Consider the following 7,824-nt stretch of genomic DNA (forward strand, 5'->3'; position numbering starts at 1 on the left):
TAAAAAGGAGAGCAGGGCTGTATGTGATTACTTTGCTCATAGGATGACAGTGGAGCCTGGAACATTTCAGTTTCTCTTTCTGTATACAGGGCATGGCTGTGAGCCACAGACAAAATGGGCTTTATAAGGCAAGGACTTTCAGGCAGCCGAGGCAGCACTGCTGGCGATGATCTGCAGGCAGGGGGAGAAACCTCATGCTGCCCCTGACTCATTTCCCCCCATCTAGATAAAACAGGGTAGGGGCTCTGGGTGAAGTAACTGTAGAGAGAGATGGTTGAGGGAATCATAGTGGGAGCCCATGTGTGGATGCTGGGGTAAGGCTGGGCCATGTGAGGTGATGGAAAGCTCAGGATCCTATAGATCAGTGTCCTGGCAGCCACCATGCAGAAAGTGCCAAGGCTGAACAGTAGCTGGGGGAGAAAGAGACAAAATAATTTTGCAGCCTAAATTCCTGGCAGCAGCAGGAATGAGTCTGAATTAAATGGTATCAGCATTGCTCCAGCAATGGTCTCTGAGCTGCAGAGAAGCCAGGATCCCCACTGCAGTGGAGTTAAATTCTGCCTATGAAACTGCCTTACTGTCTTCTACCATTAGCCTGTACTGTGGCTACTTGTATAGGGGAGCAATATAGGGCACTGTTGGAGTTATTTCTCTCACTGACAGATTTGGATAGGTCCCAGGAACCAGAAGCTGCAGTCTTTTCTCAAATATAGTTGTGGCCAACCACTCTAAAAATGTGCTGTCCCTGCTGAGAGGGTATGTTTTTTCTGTGTGCATCCATGTTCTGGAGCCCTATCCCTCCCCTTACATGTTCTGAGGGCTCCTTTCTGAGGTACAGAGTCCAGAGCTACAGAATAAATGCCTACTTCTAAAAGAACAAAGCAGAGAGATTTTTTTACTGAACTGCAGGCTGGGCTGGAAGTCTACAGAAGATGTAAAAATGTTACAGAGATTATTTTTTAAAATTTTGGGGTATATGATACACATTAAAAACAAACAAACAAAGCCAAACACAGCTATTCAAGATCTTTAGGCAGCAGGAACCATGTATGTCAGATTTACTTACTATGTTTCAGCTCTCAGAAGTAATGCAAGACAGCTGCAGCTTAACCTGCAGTTTCATGTCTTCCTTGTGTGAAAAGGCTGAATGCTTCATAACAGATTTCTGCCAGGTGTGTTTTGAGTGCTAAAGTCCTGTGTCCAGTTCTGGGCTCCTTAATTCAAGAGAGATGTTGAGGTGCTGGAACATGTCCAGAGAAGGGCAACAAAGCTGGTGAGGGGCCTAGAGCACAAATCCTATGAGGAGAGGCTGAGGGAGCTGGGGTTGTTTAGCCTGGAGAAGAGGAGGCTCAGGGGTGACCTCATTGCTGTCTACAACTACCTGAAGGGAGGTTGTAGCCAGGTGGGGGTTGGTTTCTTCTGCCAGGCAACCAGGGACAAGGGGACACAGTCTCAAGTTGTGCCAGGGGAAGTATAGGCTGGATGTTAGGAGGAAGTTGTTGGCAGAGAGAGTGATTGGCATTGGAATGGGCTGCCCAGGGAGGTGGTGGAGTCAGTCACTGTCCCTGGAGGTGTTGAAGTAAAGCCTGGATGAGGCACTTAGTGCCATGGTCTGGTTGACTGTCTAGGGCTGGGTGCTAGGTTGGACTGGATGATCTTGGAGGTCTCTTCCAGCCTGGTTGATTCTATGATTCTATGATTCTAAAGGAAGTGTGTGAAATCTAGAAAGAGCTTGGAAGGTACAACATGCACCAGGACTTCTTGACTTCATACAGCATGGCTATGTGGGCAGGGAAGATGCTAGAGCTAGTGCTCACCATCCTTTGTGGAGTAGTGGGCTCTCCATTAGAAATAGTCCACAGCATTCAGCAATAGTTAAGTACAATAAATACTGTAGAGGTTATTAAGTGGCTGGATTTATCTTGTGTGTGGTCTTCACTGTTAGTAAAGGTCGTGAAACCTCCTTGTTACACAGTGTCTGTGCATGGGAGCTAAACACCCAGGTGGGTGACCTAACTGCTCTTCAGGCGAGAAAACTCAACTTTTGACTTTGGAAGCAGGTCAGCTATTGAAACATTAGATCTGTATGGGTTCCAGGAGGAGTAAAGCATGAAGTAGGTGTCTTTTGCCACAGGAGGATAGTGAAAATGGCTAGAGGAAGTTCAGGTCCTGTGAGAGTGGCTCTGGGTCATTTCATTGCTGGGGGGGTTTGGCTCTGCAGTTACTCACCCCAGCTTTGTAATTAACTTGAGGGGTGTCAGTGCTGATCTACTCTCACACACGTGACAGTAGAAGCAAAAGTTTTTGCAGCTCCTGAGACTGTCAAGTCTGAATGAGAAGCCACGACTTGTTTGTAGGATAGCAACACTTCCCATTTGTCATCCCTGCCTCCCTGCATGGGAAAGTAATTAGCGTCCCCTTTTTGAGGGTAAGAGAAAGGAAGAGAAAGGAGACAAAGAGATTCAGTGAGCTGCCAAAGGAGAAGCTAGCAGTTATTGAAAGGGCTTGAAATAAGATCTTATTTCTCATTTCTCCGAGTCCTTTGTGCATGCAGACACTGTACTGTGTATCAGGACACGGCTCTGCTCTGGTTACAACTGTGGATAACCACCCACTAACCACCCTAGTGCAGGTGTGATGTGAACTCAAGATTGTGTTTGTGTTGAATTACCCAGAAGAGTAACGTCAGTGCCATCTGGATGAGGACAGATTACACCTAATCAGAAAAGAAAAAAAAGAAAGAAAAAAGGAAAAGAAAAAGGAAAATCTTTAGGTATAGAACTGCTTCAACTTTCTTTTGAACACAGTTGAAGTGGCAGAAAGATTTTGCACCCTGTCAACACCTTTTGTCAGATGGCTGTGATACATTTGAGCTGGCAGCGGGACACATCCCAGTGGATTTAGCACCCCATGGAGTCACTGCTGGGTGTGACACCACCGGAAGCAAAAGAGCAATCAAATGCTAAGCCTTTCTGAGGGTGTTTTCCATCTGTTTCCCTACCAGCGTGCAACATACATGCAACACCACTTCTGGGGCAGCAAACTTGTGTGATGACCTCTGTGCATCCCCTCTCATTAACATCTTCTGGTCTACTGGCAGCCTTGAGCACATCTCATGCAAGGGTGTATGTCTTGACAGAAAATAATGTTCCTGCATGTCCAGTAGAAATAAGTTACCAGGGAGAGGTGAGAACTGCGTTTTGCTGAGCACAGCATCTGTCCTAGTGGGCTCTGATCCTGACAACTGGGTCACAGAGCTGAGCTTGGCAGAGAGCATGTGGCTGGCAACCAAGTGTACCTTGAGCTATGTTAAGATTTTATCTACACGAGGGAGGCAGCCAATCAAGGAACAAAAAGTCTCAAGATAAAAGACTTGAACAATTATCCTACAAATGGAATCTGCTGGGGAAGAAGCGAGATAAGGAAAGTGATGAACAGTTGGGGTTAAGTCTGCTTTGTAAAAAAGTAATATTTGTTCTTTATAGTATCCTAATCAGTTTTTCACAGACTCTGGCTTTAGCCTGTAAGGTCCCCCACAGATTTTGAGATAGGACAGTGCTTAAAGTGCCCAGATGGGTGTACTTAATTGTAAGCTACACTAGCTAACCTATTTACTGCAGAAAAGAAGTACTCTGGAACCTCTTCCCTAATGAAAATCATGTGTTGCCAACTGGATATGTGTTTCTTCTCCTAGCCTGGAGATTTGTAAGACACTCAGACTGTATTTTGAGGGGAAAAAAATCTGAAGGTTGAGAGAGATATTTTGGGTTATCTCTTTCACAAAGCACACATGCTCCTATTTTAGGGTTTCTCCAGGAATAACATGATGCTGGAGACACCAATCCTTCTCTCCTAAGCAGAAAGAAGCAGATAGACTAACATCAAGTGGACATGGCCCATGGCCCTAGCGCCTAATTGCTGTGTGTGTCAGCAGCAATACATACAGCAGAAAGTCTCTGACTTCTGCACAAGGCAGAAAGAGCATCAGCTCAGACATTATGCTGATGCTCCTTCAGTCCAGAACTGAGGCTCTGCAATCTCTGCATAGCTTTAAGAATACATCTTTCCTCCTGGCTAGCTGGTGTTAGTCTTGAATCTCAGTTCAGTGTGCAATATACAAGGTTCAGAGCTCCAAATGCTGCTGCTATTTCAATGACTAGGTTATGGTGGTTAGGACAGAAACAAGAGAGAAAGGAGGGAAGAAACAGGTGACAGTCAGGAGGAAAACTGGTTTACTGTTAGTTAGGTTACAAAGGCAAGTGCTTAGAAGAGGAAATTATTTGGCTGCTTGTGCCACTGTAATTATTTCCCCTCTGTGCATGCTTAGGATGGTGCTGACATTAATGACAGAACTATAATTAAAGTAAGTAGCTCATGTACTTGCTGACAGAACAGCACAAAGTGAATTTAAAAGAGAACAAAACTGCAGTTGCACAAATCTAGTTTTTCCTAACTTCTGTGTGCCTGGATTTGCCATCCAAACAACATTATTTTTAAATAGCTTCAGTTTTACTTACCAAGCTTTTAAAGCTCTTGGGATCAAAAAAAGGCAGAGATGCCTCTCAAGTACAGTGCCAGGAAGCTTCACAGCCAAAGCAGTGACAGCTGGAGGTGAGGAGCTGAGGCTGCTTTCAGCTTTTAAAAGATTGATGCATTTGGAGAACAGCACATCGTGTCAGTGGCAGAAGAGGAGCAGTCTTTTATTCCGTGGTAGGTATTCTGATGCAAAAATCAGCCTCTGAACATCAATTCAACCCAACTCTCAGGCTGTCATGATGATGCCTCTGCCCAGCTTTCTACCCGGTCCAGTATATGTCAATTGCTGTCTGGTTTCCAAAAGTCAGCTGGGAGCATGTTCACCCAGAGTTCCTGGCCAGGTGGTTAAAGTTTTCTTATGACCTGAGCTTGAGCCTGGGGACAACACAGATGCTTCAAAACACAGCCTCTAACTCCTAAACCTCTAAGGACTACTGTATAAGCTCCCACTGAGATCTTTCTGGCACCTGCCTTTGAAAGAGTCTCTGTGGCCACTATGCCAAATGATTGAAGGGCTTTAATTTTTCCCCCTAGTTCCATATGTTGTTATTGAAGGAGGTGAAGAACACGCTTGAGCAGACTGAATTGCTGCTGGGATGCATCTAGTCCCTGCGGTGTGCTGTCAGAGGAGAAGGGGAAGTGTTTGCACTTGCTTACTCTCCAGTGATTGTACAGAGCGCCTGAGTGCTATGTCATGTAGATTGGATTGCTTCCCAGGGCCAAGTGATTAAAATTATGATGGAGTGGCATCTATATTCCACCTCTTCTGAATTCTTTCTTTCCCACAGAACCTTTCTTAGAGGATTTGCCAAAAGGAAAAGGCACTTTCCTTTTCTGTATTTGAAAGACATATGTGCTTCAGTGTGGGGAGAAAAAGAAAGTTGGTGAAAACAGCATATTCTTCTTGATAATATCATTCCTGATATTTGATCCCACAATCCATTTATGGGGACAGTAAGTCTGTCCCATCAAGCATTAATGCATCCGAGTAATTGGAAGGACTGAGCTCAAATCAATGCTAGAATTAGGTCTGAGATTGAGGAAAGTGCCAAGTTCACAGAGAAAAAGAAAACAAATTGTGAGAATAGAAGGTTTTGTGGTGAAGGGGATCTGTCCATGCAGAGAAATACCTGATGGGGAAATACAGTAGAGACATTATAATGTGGCATAAAGCATAATAACATACCTGATAGTCACATCATAATGTTAAGACATACTGTGTTATACTGCCTTCAGTTTTGGGGTTCTCGCTACGAGAAGGGGTGTGTTGGAGTGGGTCCTGAAAAAGTCAACAAATCTGGTGAAGGGTGTGAAGAACAAGTCCTGTGAGAAGCAGCTGAGGGATCTAGAGCTGTTTAATCTGAAGAAGAAGATGCTGAGGGGGCACCTTCTTGCTCTCTACAATTCCTTGAAAGTAGGTTGTAGTAAGGTGGGCATTGGTCTCCTCTCCAAAGCATCATGGTTTAGATTGATTTGGAATATGTTTAGAATTTCACAATAAATTTGGGAAAGATTTCTTTGCTGAAAGGGTTGTCAAGCCCTGGAACAGGCTGCCCAAGGAAGTGGTTGAATCTCCACCTCTGGAGGTACTTAAAAGACATTCAAATGTGGTGCTTAGGGAGGTGGTTTAGCATCAGGCTTAGTAACGATAGATTAATGGTTGGACTTGATAGCCTTAAAGATCTTTTCCAGCCTAAAGGGTTCTGTGTTTCTGTAAGATAAGATATAATAACAGAGTCTGACTCTTCTGCGTGGTACCAGTGAAAGGACAAAAGGAAGCAGACACAAATTTAAATACAAGAAATTCTGTTTACATTTAAGACCTTTTTTCACTGTCAGGATGATCAAACCCTCACACAGGTTGCTCAGAGAAGCTGTGGAGTTTCCATCCTTAGGGATATTCAAAGCCCAAACAGGCACTGTCCTGGGCATCTGCTTCTGTGTGGCTCTTATTTGAGCAGGGGGTTGGACTGTGATTCTGCCTCTCTGCAAAATCCCCTTCTAAAGCAGACAAACTCTGGCAGCCTTGACAGCACTGTCTTCAGTAATGGCCAAACCATCCTGTTGACAGCTTAGGAGCCAGGCTGAGTGTTGAAAGGCATCAGCGCACACTGGAAACCCTGCATTAATTATGTGATATAATGTTTACACTCAATAAGTTAAGAAGAGTCATGGTAAACAACTGGACAAAGATCTCTTCTGTCCCTGCACTGCATCACTAGAAAGTAGCATTGAAAAACAACAGGTCTGTGTATCAATCAAAACAAAAGTGGAAAGAAACCTGAGCCTTTGCCACAATCCTGGGTTTCAGGTCTTGTATGCAGAGCTATATTTCCTGCTTAACCATTTGTGAAGCACAAGCAGTGAAAGCAGCAGGAATTGTTTCTAAAAGAAGACATTGCTGTAGAATATTGTGCTGAAAATGTTACATGTGGATCGTCCCAGTGACTCCTCGGGAAGTTCTGCAGTGTTTCAGCGTCTGTAGCTTGTGAAGCAGAAACACCATTACTTAAGGAATCTGGAACCTTTGGGGCCATTTCTTTGTTGTGATGGATTTTAATGACTAAATATATAAATCAAATCTGTGTGTCCTCATTTTTCACACTGTATGTTCTTTTCCTTGTTACTACTCAATGAGATTTAAATTCCATTCTGTACCTTGTCTCACCCTCGCATCATTCCTTAGATACCAAAGCACCCTATGAAATGTGATTCTCTTGGCTTCAATATTTCACCAGGCATGTACGTACTGAGCAGACAGGCAGGGCAACTACAAAGACTAGAATCATGGTGAGGAAGAAGAGGCAAAGCATTACAGGTTTTTGCTGTTATTTTAGTTTTTATATACATATATATATATTTGGCATGAGAAGCACCACAGCTTTATCCATTTAAAGCCTTAAAGCATGATTTAGTTGTTTGACAGTGGAAGGCACAAAGGATCACTTGCTACTCCTAGGTAGTTATACAGCAGCATGAGTGAGAACATACCTGTTTGTCATAGAAAATCATCCTTTGACAGCAAACATTTACATTGCTGGAAGGTGCCCAGAGAAGGGTGACAAAGCTGGTGAAGGGCCTAGAGCACAAATCCTATGAGGAGAGGCTGAGGGAGCTGGGGTTGTTTAGCCTGGAGAAGAGGAGGCTCAGGGGTGACTTCATTGCTGTCTGCAACTACTTGAAGGGAAGCTGTAGCCAGGTGAGGATTGGTCTCTTCTCCCAGGCAACCAGCAATAGAACAAGGGGACACAGTCTCAAGTTGTGCCAGGGGAGGTCTAGGCTGGATGT

Source organism: Pogoniulus pusillus, chromosome 14 (genome assembly GCF_015220805.1).
Source record: "Pogoniulus pusillus isolate bPogPus1 chromosome 14, bPogPus1.pri, whole genome shotgun sequence".
Classification (NCBI taxonomy): Eukaryota; Metazoa; Chordata; class Aves; order Piciformes; family Lybiidae; genus Pogoniulus; species Pogoniulus pusillus.